At 35.1% G+C, this 15,109-nt stretch overlaps 1 long non-coding RNA gene across 2 annotated transcripts in view; it reads left to right on the top strand.

The window, feature by feature from the left end:
- Window positions 1–1,044: 1,044 nt before the first annotated feature.
- Window positions 1,045–15,109, top strand: part of LOC142056074 (uncharacterized) — a 48,715-nt gene continuing 34,650 nt past the window's right edge. The window contains exons 1-6 of one of the 2 annotated variants that reach the window (XR_012660203.1): window positions 1,080–1,239; window positions 2,485–2,586; window positions 2,708–2,787; window positions 10,998–11,122; window positions 11,726–11,915; window positions 13,496–13,634. This is a non-coding gene — a long non-coding RNA (uncharacterized LOC142056074). Of the gene's footprint in view, window positions 1,240–2,484; window positions 2,587–2,707; window positions 2,788–10,997; window positions 11,123–11,725; window positions 11,916–13,495; window positions 14,635–15,109 lie in introns of those variants that run through there. The other variant, XR_012660204.1, reaches the window with a different exon arrangement.

The raw sequence follows: 15,109 nt of genomic DNA, 5'->3' as shown, positions 1-15,109 counted from the left end.
GTTCTTGTATAGCGCTATACTATATCTAAGATTATTTACAGTTCTTGCAGCCCACAGCCATGCTGCAAAACCCTGGCATCCAGCTTTAATTTTTCCTTTCCTCTGATGCGGTAGGTGCCATTAATCTTTTAATCATCATCCTCAGATAAGTAACGAGATCCCATAGTCTTAAACCTTAGTCTCAGGCATTGGCACAGGCTATCCGGAGAGGTGGTGGAGTCACCACCCCTGGAGGTGTTCAAAAAACGTGTAAACGTGGCCCTTCAGGGTATGGTATAGGAGACATGGTAGTGTTGGGTTGATGGTTGGACTTGATGATCTTAGAGGTCTTTTCCAACCTTAATGATTCTATGATTTTATAAAAACAGTTTTAGAGGCTGCTTCAGCAGGCTTAGCCAGGTAATTAGGAATTCAGGACCAAGTCCGAAATATCCATAGGAAAATTCTTTAGCGATATCGAGTAGGATCATAGATTCCTGTGAATGCAGCCATAATACATTAAGTTAAATAACTGCAATATACTTTTGTATTTTGAAATGGTTTACTGAAACACATATCCAGTTGTTACTTTGTCCTGTTTTCATGCATGTTTGAAATGTGAAGATCTTCAGAGGAATAAAGCTAGATTCCCCCCCGCCCCTTAGTTAGAGGTGGTCTGTTTTCATGTTCTCTCAAGTTAATCATAACATAATGGGTGAAACAATGGAACTTGAATTCATAATTGCCCCAGTGAAAATAATTTATCATCTGAGTACAAGCCCCACTAGGGAGCTCAGAATATTTACTGTATTTGTTATTGTATTGGAAGAAAAACCTTACGAAATATATAGACATCTTTGCTACGTTCAGGTTTGCCTGCATGTAGTCTGTCTTCTGAGCATTTCATTTGTCTGTTATATATGTGACCAATGTATAGGTCACGTTTTTCAGGATTACTTAGGAGCCTTAAGACCAAATTTCAGCTTACTTCTATGACTTGGAAGAGGGATTAAGTGTTAACTCGTTCAGACCTACTCTAACTCTGACTTTTATGTTGATCAATAGAGAAAACAAGATTTTTGAGGTATTGTTTGACCCTAGAGCCAAGGCTGAATAATGAATTATGATATATTTATAACTTTCTGTAAACATGGAAATGGACAGGAGAGGACTGTATTTCTGCCTTAAAGAACTTGTGTTCCTCTGGACTGACAAGACTGAGATTGAGATGTCTTCCCTTGAATTTCTGGAAGTTAATAGGTAGGATCTTAATTTTAATTTACAGATCTAGAACCAACCTCTTTTTTCCCGAATAAATGGTGAGAGGACAATTGGGAATAGGGACAGCTTACAAAAAAGGCTTCCCACCAAGATGTTCAAAGGTTATACCTAGCCTCAAGTTTCAATTTATTAGTTCAATGTCATGCTAACTGAGGCTAGTCGGGTTTGGTTTCAAGAAGGATGACATATGGTTTATTCAGAACATAGTCAGAATGTGCTCATGTCTGCCTGCCAAACTCTATATATCCATATTAGACATCTTGAAATCAGTATCCTATATAATTTTTGGCAAGTGTAGCTTTTCTGCATTGTTAGTGAGCTTGTTGAGATGGTACTGCAGAAGCACTTTCACTATCAGTGGTGATGCATTAATCCTTTGCAAAGACCAGCACCTGGAGTGGAGAGCACTTAAACATCCTGTTTAGATCTTTATTTTGAATCACTAAGCAAGACTTGTCTAGCGCAGAACTCTATACTGGCATCCTGAATGTGTGTGAGCTTCACAGCATATATTTGATTATGGCACTTAGTGTGAAGGTATACACTGGAAGAACTGACTTCCATTTTGTAGGTCCTAAGTGCTGCTAAGCATTAACGTTCTCCATTAGCTTCAGGAGGCTTCAAAGTGCTCAATAATTTTTCTGTTAATGTGAGCTCTACAGGGATAGTTTAGTCATTTATAACCAGTTAAGATTTTGTGTACTATGGTTTTGTTTCCTTTAGGAAATATTTACTTATATTTTGCTATCAAATACAAATATGTAAGCAAAACTTAAAAAAAACAGTTATAACTTTAAGATCTTGTGGTCATAGACACACTCTAAGATTATAAAGCATTTATTCTCTGTTAGTTCTCATTTATATTGGCTGGGTTCTCAGCATAATTTGCATGCTATATTGAAATTATTCCACTACGAATTGCTTTGATGGTACAATTTAAAATTAATGTATTTATTGAGGTCAGAAACAGAATCAGCAAACTCCAAAATGCATGCTGATAAAAATTGTTTTTAATTTAATTAGAGCTGTATAAGCTAAAAATATCTATATTGATATGTGCATACATTAAGATATACTTTGATATAGTTATAGATTATTGTCTTTTAACTCTCTTAAAGTCCCTTTAAGATATCAATGCTGAAAAACTAGACTGACCATAAAGAAAATCGAGATCTAGAAAGAGAATACATGCATTTTATAATTTACTTTTATTTATTTATCTAGTTTCCAAGATGTCATTAAAATATTGCTGCATTGTATAGCAAGGAGGTTTCATACAAGGCACGGCTGAAGAAGTGAAAATGACCTTACTCACAAGATAACAAGGTACCATAAATGGGATATACTTTGAAATGTCAAAAAAAGATTGCTACTTATGCAAAATCTGAGCAACACCTTAATTCAAGACTTGCTGTCTGTTTTATTTTTACTATACTTTATTTCATAGGAGAAAAAGAAGTAACAGATTTAATTATTGCAAGGCTGCAGAACTAAACAATCTCCAGAAGTGAAAAGTGTTTTGCTAATGTAAGTAGATTTTCTCATATCTGTACCAACTTTCTATTTCTCTTCCTGTAATTTAGTGTGGAAATTATACAAGCAATATAACATTATACATATGTAGTTGTTTTTATATATATGTTGTATGACTTCTTTATTGAGCCAATATTTTAACATCTTTTTGATGTTTTTAGACCTCTGAATCTGCAACCTCACAAATTATTACAATGTATTAGTAGTAATAACATACTAGGTTGTTATGTCATGTACTTTAGAAATATTGACATGCTAGCGATCAGTCAAAGCTTTTTACCAACAGGGTGGAGATCCTGAGCTTTACACTCATGGACTCCCCTCTTCCTTCTGAAAGGTCATGGATATTTCCTATCCACCCTTCTAGCCACTCATACCTGATATCTCGATTTCATCTTTGACTGGTTTTGTGCTTCAATGTTTGTATATGAATCTTGCTGATTTATTTCACACTGGCATCTCAGGACCTGATATTACTTCCTTGCTCACACTTGCAAACTCGCAGCTAAACCCCAATCATCTTGCATCTTCAGGGGCATAATATCCTTCCTAGTCTTGGTGGCTGTGACCCCTCTCTCATTCTCTGATTCAAAAAGATGTTGCTAGAATTAGCTTTCTGGATTGTTGGTGTTTCCTCTTCTCCTATTGCTTCTTCTCTTTCAACTGCTTGCATACAAATTTCTTGTCAATTATTTATAGCCCTGCAAAATTCCTTTTCCTTGATCTCTGTTCGGATATTTAACCTTTCCATTACAAGGCAGGCACATTTCCATCAGTGATGCTCCATCATTGTGACTGGTTCTCTTATGTTCTGAAAGCATGTTTGAAGTTTCTCTGACTCTGCACAAAAGCATGGTCGTCGATCCATCATGTCATTGTTTTATCTTTTTGCATGCCCAACTGTGATGTTATTGCCGTCATTGTCCTACCACACTGCAAGCTAATAATGACTAGGCAGGAGGTAAGGTCGATTCACCATTCTAGCAGCCTTGTCTGCCTCTGTACCTACAAATGACCCTCATATCCCGGTCAGTTCTCGTATCATTAAAACAGGGTCATTTAGCATATTTTATATAGTTCCCTGTGAAACACAGCTCAAGACATTTGGCTTCCATTCTCATCACAGCTTTTTTGGAGGAGCTGGGTTTGAGCACTTTGTAGATATCTCCATTTGTGATGCAGTGAACTGTCACTTGTATCTATTATCAGTAAGGAACCTCAAAGTATATTTCTTAAAGATGGGATGCTAACTATGATTATCTAATATTTATCCCTTTTTTTTTTGAACTGTTGTCTGGGGCCAGACAAAGAAAATTTCAAAAGAAAATTGTTTTGTCAAAATGAGTAAATATTTCAGGAAAACTTCTATTTCAAAATATTTTCATAAGGTGAAAGATTCCAATATTTAGTTTCAATAGAAGTGCAAATATTTTCTTTCAGTGGTTCTTTCATCTATTCTGTTTTTAATTGACTTTATGCTAATACATATGCGATACCTTACTGTCCAAATTTATGTATGCAATATGTTCATTTATGAACATTTATTTGAATATAAAGTATTTACTATACTATAGAAAGTACAAGGCAATTTTTTTTTGTTATTGCAGTGCTGAATTACATTTGCCTCTTCCCACCCCTCAAAATTTTCATTTTACAAGAATATTAGACTTTTACCCTTGTAACTGGGGTTTTTTACTACCAGAATTTTCTGGAGAGCAGAAATTGCCACTGCGGTTCCAGTTTTGCTGGTTTGTATTTTGTTTTCTGCATTTATGCTGGCTGTTTGTTTCTGAAAAGAATTATATTTTATTACATAAGAGGTTTTTTTGCCATTGCTCAAATCTACGCAAACGTTGGCATATCAGTCACATTTATGTGTATCATCTTAAAATTCCAAGAGCTCGGAGTTTTGAGAAGTTTCTGTGTAACTATGTTCAAGGCTGTGAATACAAAAAGGGCAGAAATTGCTTATAAGTTACAAATACGCAGTGGAATTTTTTCTTTGTCTTTCTGATAGAATTCAGCACAAGCTTGGAGGTAATGATTAAACAGCATTGAGTAAGTACTACTGGCAAAAAAAAGGAATCTTTTTCTGAAATATTCTACAAATAAAATTAAAGAAATTCTTGCAAGAATGTGGAGTCCAGAGTAGAACATGACGGAATGTAGCATCTGTTTAAAAGTTCCATAGCTACATGCAGGGAGCTGTTTGCTCTAACACTATTTGTCAACAGTTCCCATAAAAAAGAATAGGGGCAGGCAGGTGGATGGTGTGAGTCTGCACTCAGGTCAGTGTAGCATCACTTTCTCACACTGGATGTGTGATTTATTCACAGAAGTCAACTTCGCAATGCGATTGCATAACATTTACCTTCAGTGTATGAAACTGCACTTTGTCAATAGTTTTTGGTATTATCTGTGACAGAAAATAACAGATGATTGGCAAGAAAAAAAGCCAGCGTACTCTTTTTTTGTAGAGAGGAAATGGCTCCTATTGAATGCAACTGTTCTTATTTGATGCACTATTCCCCAGATGCCAAATAAATATTTTAGAAGTTTGTACTGCATTCCCACTGCCTGGGTAGTTATACCTTACAGAGCAGCGGTGAGGTTTTTTTCTTGGGATTTTTGTTGTTTGGTTAGTTTGTTTTATTTCTCTCATCACTTCTGTCACTATTGAATTATTAAGTCTCTGTTTAAAGCATGCTGCTTTAACCGCAATATTTTTTTCCATTCTTTGTAAACAGTATCTGTTCTGGAAGATTTTACTTTTCCTGTTTTACTCCGCTTTACTGTGAAAAGGACAGCTATGTACGGTTTTGTTAGCCTACAACAAACTTTGAATGGTTTGTTAAGTATATGATGTTGAAGACAGAAAATAAAGGGAGGAATGTCTGATTTTATAAAAGTTAACAGACTTCCTGGACTTTTCTCTGTTGCTCAATGAATAACTATGTAGAGATACAAATGTACACAAATCTGGGGGGCAATAGGGAAAAAAACCACCTCATTTTTATTGCATTCCTTAGTTTCATGAGTAAGAAATTAGAAATCTAATTCCTAGGTATATTAAGCTATCCAGTAAGGAGGGGAAAAATCACATGTTCAAATAAATAAGAGGAATCGTCTTTTGGAGGTGTACTAAAACCCAATGAAAGGAATGCAAACCTACGGAAAGGCATTTGAGATGTTAAACTATTGTAGAGTTCTAGGGACATGTCAGTGAGTATGGAAACTGCTTAGAGAAAATTAAAGTTGTGGCTCTAGGATATTACAGTACAGACCTTTATTAGTGTTTCTGGATAATTCTAAAAACTAGTCTTCCTTTTTTTCAGCAACGTTTTATTTTACATGTGAAAGAACTGCCTTAACACAAAAATTCCTTTTTTATTCTCTTATAAATTAAGTACAGTTAACACATCCTTATAATATACTTCACAGCTGCTCTCAAGACAATGTTGACATTGGGAATTTAGAGAAACTAGGAAAACGTCTAAACATGTTTAGCTTTAAAAAGTAAAATTATATGGATAAACAAAAAATACCAAACCCCATCCTCACAACAAAGTGAGGACAGCCAATATGTTTTCCTTTATCAGCCTGACTTTGACGGGCAAACAGTTTTCATTTGTACTTCCAAAATATGCATATTGCTCACTTATAGAAAAGAAGAAAAAATACTTTGTTAGCACTGCAGGTTATCTAGAGTGTATATTTGCAGCATGTTTCTTAATATTACAGTTTTACTACATTTATTTTCCTTCTGAAGACCAAAGGAGCAAGAAGCTCTTCTCTCTTAACAAGAGGAAGACACTGACATGACAAGATGAGAGCCTAATGGAGTTTCTCTTCCCATCTGACAATAAGTATAGGCATTAAAAGAAATTTTATTCTGTTTTAAACATTGTTAAAAATAGATTTTTTAATAGCCCATAGAAGTCTATTTTTCATTATTTTTATGATTGACATTGACAACAATAAACACTTGCAACAAATGAGATAATGAGGAAGTCTCTACCATTTGCAGTACACTGGAATTAAAACCTGAATTAGAATTCTTTTCAGCTTTCATACTAGAACACCCTGTACTTTGTAATTTATTCAGTGACTCTCGTGATAAGTTCTGCTGACTTAGTTTAAATAAGAACTCTGATGTCTTCAAGTTCTTAAGTTCATGCTCTGGAAATTCTGAAATTCTGTCTGTGTGTATGTAGCCAAGTTCTAACAAGAAAAATCAGCTTTTCCAATGAGGAAAGGGAGTTGATCGGGAGGCCTGTTCTCAAGAAGCTATATAGTCAGGGAATAGATAAACTCTCTGCCGTCATGATCTGACTACTCTTCACAGGTAAGAGATTATCCTGAACTACCAGCACTGCAGTGCCTACCCACAGAACAGGGCTCCTTTCCTCTCCTGTTTACTGAAATCACAGAGGCTCAGTCCCTGCAGCTGACTTCAGGAAAATAACTTGAACAAGTTGTAATGGATTTGGTGCCTGATCTTGTAGGCTTTTGAGTTCTTGCTGACCTGAACATTCTTCAGGAAAAGATCTTAAATCTGTTCTATAACAGATCTCTTAGTTATTAGTACTAATAATGCCCTGAGCAGATATTCAGGATATGAGACAGAAGGTGCTCAAAAGAAATTGCTCCACTTTTTTTTTTCTTTGAACCAGGTTCAATAACGGGGGGTGTGTGGGTGTTGGGGGGGGGGGGGGGGGTGGTGTGTGTGTGCATGAGTGGGAAATCCGTTTTCTAAAAGATATGTAATTCTTATTCTTAAATTCACAAAACACTATTCTTAAATTAAGGAATGTGAATTACCAGTATGTCAACTGTCCTACTCTGTTGGCTCAGATCCATTCTTCCTGTAAAGTGAACCATAGCAACTTTGTCACTTAAGTGATGCCTTTGATCAGTCTGAGGAGGACAGTATTTTCCCCTTAGAAGCGGAATATCATTCTGACAGGTTACTAAGTTGGTATTCGTAATTTCAGATGAAGCATCCTTTCTGATTATGATTAAAATCCATGGAAGTTCAAAGGTGCTTATGAAGGAACTGTATTTTTTAATATTTGGGTCCTCTAGGTGCTTCATAACTAGGGTTTTCATACCACAGGAAACAACCCAGTATGTATTTACCTCATAGTTGAAATACCATCTTTTAGAAGAAAAAATGTCATAAAAGTAGTAGTGGAGGCAGACACCAAGCTTCATATTGGTGAAGATTTATTTAAATCTATTTCATTCATCAGCCTCTGGAGCTGTTGACTTAAATGCTGATTCTGTTAGAGCTAAAAACTCCCTGTGAGGCCAAGGTTTTGACCTAAATAATAAATATACAGACAAGTTCCAAGTTGGTTTGGCCTCTCCCAAGTCACATGATGTGCTTTTAAAAATGATTTTATTTTTCATTCTGTGAGAGCTAGAGGGCAACATTGCTTCAAAAGACACTGCAAAAGCACATCACGAACTACAAGTTTTGTTCTAATAAAACTCTCTGTTCTGACATCATCTTTAATTAAGATACTAGCCTAAGACATCATTCTATGATGTGTACTTAATAGGACATTATAGAACTGGTCTTTTCATGTCCAGCTACTGGTAAGAATTTATGACGTTTGTGGTTTGGTTAATACGTAGGGTATTCAGGATGGAATATATATTCTCTGGCCAGTGATAAGGAGAAAGTTAATTTACAAGATAGTGTTATTTAGTGAAAGGTTTTTCACATTGCAGGTGCAGGATGAACAACCAACCAACTAAGATTAGAGACAACTAGGGATTAGAAGTGACCATAATTAGGCGAGAGCTACTTTTTCTTTTATACAAATGATGCTTATCTGAAAATGCAGTAGCTTCAGAGGTCATGCAAGCGGGTATCACACTGTTTACTGCCTGACCTGAATGTGTTTACTACAGTTCTGAATCTGGTCAATGTTTTTTGGACAAAATTATCTAATGGATAATAGTTCATTAATTTGTCCATTTGATAGATTCACCAGGTACTGTTGAGATTTGCTCTGTCAATATGTGGGTAACTGGTTTTTTGTTTTTATTCCAAAGCATGATTATTTTTTTTTTAAATGATGGTCATAAAAGGTATTTTATGGAGCTTGTGAGGTTGGCAAAATGTGCTGTCTTTAAGTAAGCAAGAAATTAAGGAAGATGAAATAAAAATTTCAAATAAAAAATAATTTCAGTATCTAGCAATAAATTCTGCTTTTGTGCATTTGGCATCCAGATGTACAGTGGCAGTTCAGTTGAATCACTACTCCATGGAAACAATGAGCTCAGTTGTATGGCTGGATTATCATGTTCCACTTGGAAAGGAAATAACCATGGCTAAGTTTTTAGTGTTTCCGAGTGGAAAAAAAAACTGGAGTTGTAGAAATTATCCTTGTCAAATTGCTTTTCAGGCAAACTGTTTTGAAAATATTAACATGGTGTCCAACAAATCTGCCTATTTCTTCCTATTTTATTTCATTTTTTATTTTGGAGATTGGATTCTAAATGAAATTATTTGATTTCAGCGTAATGAACTATTGTAATGAGATACATTCTAGGCAAAAAAATGTTATGATCATGGTAACTTGGTTATGGTTGCTTATGATTAATACATTTGAATTCGTGGCTAAGAAAGTTTTTGAGGTTTTGCTACAAATTACTACTGAAATATGTAAAACAGCAAATTAGAACAATATGTCACTTACAGAGATAAGTTAACATAATAAGTAAAGATGTAAAGCTGTGATTTCACATTTTCTCTGTGTTTTTTACTATTTAGGAAAATTATTCTGTATGCATTTTTAGTGGATTTTGAGACCATTAGAGGGTTTAATACGTTTTTACTATTTTTTAGTTTGGACCTGATAGAATATATAGCAATATTAAATTATTTCATGGTCTAAAGATAGGCAAAATATATAAAAAAAAAAAGATCTTTTTATTCTTTATTGATAAATGTAAATATATTCATGGTAGCTTTGCAGATTTTGTTAAATTCCAAAACGTGTTGTGTCTCTGCATCTTGGTGTCATAATGTTATATCTATAAATACATGTGTATAAATATATATATAACATCTATTTACCCTAAAGCTGGTAAGTTATATTTTCACAGTTGTCACATAATTTCAGAGTCAGTTTCACTTTTCTTCACTTGTCTGATCTGAAAACTGTGTGATAAAACTTAGAAGCTCAGTCATCCCACTTCCTTTACGTAATCTCCTGCATGCTTGAAGTGTCCCTGTCTATTATGCTCCACAGGAATCTTGCAAGGACTATTACTCTCGTGATCACCCAGAGTTCTATTCATCCCTCATTAAATTAAGATGCTTAATGAGTATATTAATTTCCCTGCATCTTTCTCATGCTGAAAAACATATTGGTGTTCACTATTATTATATTAAGGAATTGTAGTTTAAAATAGGAGACAAAACCCAGAATAGCTATGACCCCATTCATAACTGTGCTCCAAAAGTAGCAACATAAAAATTAAACAGGAATGGAATTTGGCCCACAGGTTTGAATGGCTTTTACACAAAACAAAAAGGAAAAAAAAAAGTGTACATTAACTGTGGCTGCCTTTTCAAACCAGGAGGGGACTGTATTTGTCATTACCTTCAGAATGACTCGTTTATATCTGCCATCAGAGCTCCAGTTTTCTTCTCATACTTGTTGAGCATTGTTGTCTGTAGTTCTTCCATAGCCCTCTTTTGTTTCTTCCTGTTCCATGGTTAATTCATATGAAAGTGTACAACACACAATGCTGTCCTGGTGATAGCTCCTCTGCGTTTAGGTATTTCTGGTGTGAGGTGCCTCAGCTCCTACTCAGATCACCTTGCTGGTAGCACCCTGACGGGTTTGCATTAGGGAGACCAAGCGTGGAGCGTCAATATTGGCATAATTTGTCTCTGAGTTATGGACTCAGTATAGGTTCTGATACTTAATCTCAGCCCTCTATGAACTCACTAAAGTGGCAATCTACCATCAGATGTAAGAAGTTAATGTACGCCGTGTACTGATGGATAAAACCATGAGATTTAGGAACTGTTTTCTCCCTGTGTCTGATATTTGTGTAGTGCTTCTGTGAAGCTCATTTGTTACCACATGGTATCAAGGAAGCAGTTATAAATAACTGAATGTCAGATTTAAAGTACAGCTGAAAATTTGTTCTGATATAAAAATTATCTGTTGTGACCTCAGTTCGGGTCTATGGAGCACCATTTCTACTGCAATTAGGATACCAACTAGAAGGCACGTCACAATGCAGGCATCAAGAGAAGTGCTCTTCAGACTTCAGTGTCTTTTTAACGCTGCTCAGGCATCCGGTAATGTGTCCACTGTGTCCAAGAAATTATATTGTCAGTAAGACCTATATGTTACCTTAAAATAAAACTTGATGAGCATAAGCAACAGATACAATAGTTCTGTACTTTCTAGATTACAAATTGACCCTGTGCTTTTGTATGCTTACAAATTTTATGAGAAAAGCCCAAATTTAAAAAAGTACTGCTAATCCTCATTGTTTATTTAATGTAAATAACAATGGCTCTAGATTTTTAATCTTTACAATATGACAGTTATTTTCCAAATTGCTTATTTTAATCAGCTTTGTCTAAATAATTCTGTTGCTATGAATAGACTTTAAGCCCCTCTTTGAGCTTTAGCGGAAAATTGAAGCCATTCAAGGTGAAAATATTTGAGTCAGGCTTGTTTTTATGATTTCCTAAAATAAATAAATAAAAGTTACCGTCTTTGCCATAATCTTTGCACATTAGTACTTTTTGAAATAAGTCTGTTGATGTGAGAATTAGATGCTGAATATCACTTTTGCTTTTATATTTCCTGTTGCTGCTAGTACCTACATAATGTGAAAATTTCATTTTGGTACCTTTCAACACATGCTATTACCTTTTTTTTTTATATTTCAGTGTCACATAAGTGGAAGCAAAAAAATGAGGAGTCAGTGAATATCTTTTAAAGTGAGAAGGATGCACAAAGGTCCAATGACTTCATAAGATGTAAATGTTAATCTAATATCACTTCAGGATACATATTCGTGGAATGTTGGTTCAAAAGTTATGGTAGTTTTCCCAAGAGTTCATTGGCAGCAAGAAAAAGGTGTGATTCTTAAATCTTATCTTCCAGTTTGCACTTTGGTAACGCTTAGCTAACGTCCTCTGACATCATCAAGAAGGGGTCTAATTAGGAGTGTTTTAATTATACAGGTTCCAGTTCAGTTTCTGATAATGTTCAGTTAGGATGACTTCAAGGAATATCATTTCACAGGTTTGTTTAGGTAAGTGAAGATGAATTTTTAAATTTAAAAAACAGAATAGTAATAGTTATATAAAACAATAATTCCTTGCCATCCCCAACCTGTTCCTGCATTATAAGGGTCACGTCCCTGCTGTAACGTATTTCTGAACTGAAGCACAAAAATACTACATTGTTTTGTTAATGTAAATAAAGGTGCTCTTGTAGGTACGAGATGATTGCAAGCTTGCTGTACCTCGTTAAACCAGTACTGTCATACTGTCACCCTATTAAATCATTTTCCCTATCCAGTTAGAGTACTTTCATGCCTGCTTTTCTTTTCCTCCCTTGTTTTAATTTCAAGATTTTTCATCACTCTTAATATCAAGACATTATTTTGCACCAAGGAATAATCATATAATTGCAACACTTCTAAATAATTCCATCATAATTTTAAAGATATTTTTTTAATTAGCATGACTGTAACCTCCCTGCGTCATTAAAAAAAAAACCCTCAGTATAATCTCCTAATCTAGAAATTAACGTGGAAGAAAACCTGAAGAATTATTTATTCTCTATTCTTCTTCAAGGCTAATGATCTTATCTATTTGCTTCTTAAATACAAGCATTGCATCCTGGAAACATGCCTTTATTGCATACTAATTACCTGCTTTTTGCAGCATGGCATGCAAGTATGAAGAATATTTCCTTGTAAAATGATTCATGTGATGTGCAATTAAATATTCACATAATAATTCTACAGCGGCACTGAATGTATTAGGTAGCATTGAGCTATTACTGATTTTTAGATTACTTGCTACCTGAAAATCCTTCCCTTAAAGATTGACACCATGTAGAGCATTTTCACAGTTCCTTAAACCTGGTAATTTTTTTCATTATACAGATATTATTAACTGATGAAAGCTGTCCTGGGGGGAAGAAAAAACAAAACAAAACCCAAAAACCACATACCCAAAAAAAACCAAAACAAAAAGGTGGGGTGGATATTTTAATGGGGAATATTCATTTTTGAACATTACTTGTTCCACTAAATTGCTATAGGTCTGATTTCCATTTCCAGATGAAAATTCAAGAAAGCTGGAAAGTTTCCCCAGAAAAGGCTGTGGCCAGACACAGTGTTAATGTAAACTTTAGCTCCGTTGATTTAGTAATATTCTTAGAGTGAAGTTGACAACTGATTTTTAACTACCCTTGTATGACTTACCATACATAATTGGCTTGTTGTGATGAAAGAGGGAAGGTAACATGGCATCTCAACTGTGCCATGAACTGAGGTCTACAGGAGACAGGCAGGTTGCACAGAACTTAAGCCAAAACTGGGGAATCCATTTGCCTAAATACAGCTCTCAGCCCTCTTCACCTTCCTGTGCCAGGAAAACGCTGGCAGCAAAGCTGACTCCTTGCCTTGTTCTCTGTGGTTTCAGTTGGGCAGCTGTGCCATGTGGCTCGTGAGACGATGATTGCAGTCTCCATGTGGGCTCTGACTACTGCTCTATGAAAGATTAACATCTCCGAGATCCGTGTCTGATACATAAATTATTCATGGGACTATGTCACATAAAGGTACGACTAAGCTCATCTTACAGCACTGACTTCAGTTCCTTCTCCTTTTACAAGAGGACTGTTGGTGGTTATGTACTGAGAAAGGGGAAAGCATTAGCACATGATCATCTTTCCTCTCCATTAAGTTTATGCACTTTGGCTTCACTTTACAATGCACAGCATGGTGTAACAGAGACTCCTATAGAGAGTGCTGTTACTCTTGCATAGCCTATACTGCTGGTATGGTTTAAATACACTCACATAAATTTTTTTTATGTCATTTACTGCCTTCAAGTTTTCTAAAAAAAGTTTTGGATAAAGCAGTGATAATTCAACACAAATTTGCCTGTTTAGCTCATGAAAAGATCCTGACAAAAACCTTTTTAAACCAGTAAATTCAAAATTAAGGGTTTATTATACCAAAAGGAGACAAAAGAAAGTAAATTAATTAAAGATGGAATGTCTATAGTAATTTCTGTGTTTCTGATTTATTTCATTTTGTCATGCATTAATGGTTTTTACATTTCTATATTTAATTCTTCCATTTCAATTTTAAACAAATTAACCATATTTTATGGAAAATTATAAGCTCCAGCCTACGTACGTCACGACCATAATGACTCCTTAAAGCAATTTCTGGGGTTTATTGTTTGCTTGTTTTATGTGATCTTTATTTTGCCCATTTGTAACAATACTTAAGAAATCTTATTCTTCCAAGAATTTACTGGTTTTAAGCATGGCTTATTAACAAACAGTGTATGAAGTTATTTCAGAGTAGAAACAGAATTGATGCAGGTAGTGCAAACTCAGAATGTCTCAAAGCCAGTTTTGAAAGACAGATCTTTGTTCGTCGTGTCTCTTGAGTCTTTACGCACCTGTTAATAGCACTTGACAGTGGTTTTCTGTTCCTTTCTTCTCTCTTTTCCTGCTAAAAATTGATCACAGGGATTTGCATAAGGAACAAAGCTCTTTCGAGGTGCTAAAGAATGTACTGATGATAATTTCTCTTATCCCTGTATTTAAAAAAAAAAAAAAGAAAAAAGAAAAATTCATTTTCAGTTATACAGGGTTACAACAAAAGCATCCTCCCTGCATTCAGATCCGCTAGATGAAAAATTGTTAGGATTATTTTCCACCTAGGATAGGTCATCTCAGCAAAGCAAAATTTAGGGGATTTAATAAAAATGAATGATTTTTGCATCGTTCACTTGCTTATATCTCTACTTAACTGAAAAGCAGATACCATTACTTCAAAGCTATTCTTTGTGTTCACAGACAACTAACCAAAAGAATAACAAAGCAGGGCTTAAACAGGGGTTATGAAGGTAGGAAATTTGTCGGTTTTTATCTGTGGCTCCTGGAAAAGCAATGGAAGATTTGGTTCCTCAGCTGGCATACTTTCTTAGGATGTCCTTCTCTGTTTCAAAGGGCAGCTTGAGCATGTCAGCAGGTTGTGTTTGATGCCATTTTCCATGCAAAAAACCCCAACATCGGAC

The sequence above is a fragment of the Phalacrocorax aristotelis genome, chromosome 4, assembly GCF_949628215.1.
Source record: "Phalacrocorax aristotelis chromosome 4, bGulAri2.1, whole genome shotgun sequence".
Taxonomy (NCBI): domain Eukaryota; kingdom Metazoa; phylum Chordata; class Aves; order Suliformes; family Phalacrocoracidae; genus Phalacrocorax; species Phalacrocorax aristotelis.
Note: the sequence above shows the minus strand (reverse complement) of the source record. Positions and strands in the feature narration are given on the sequence as shown.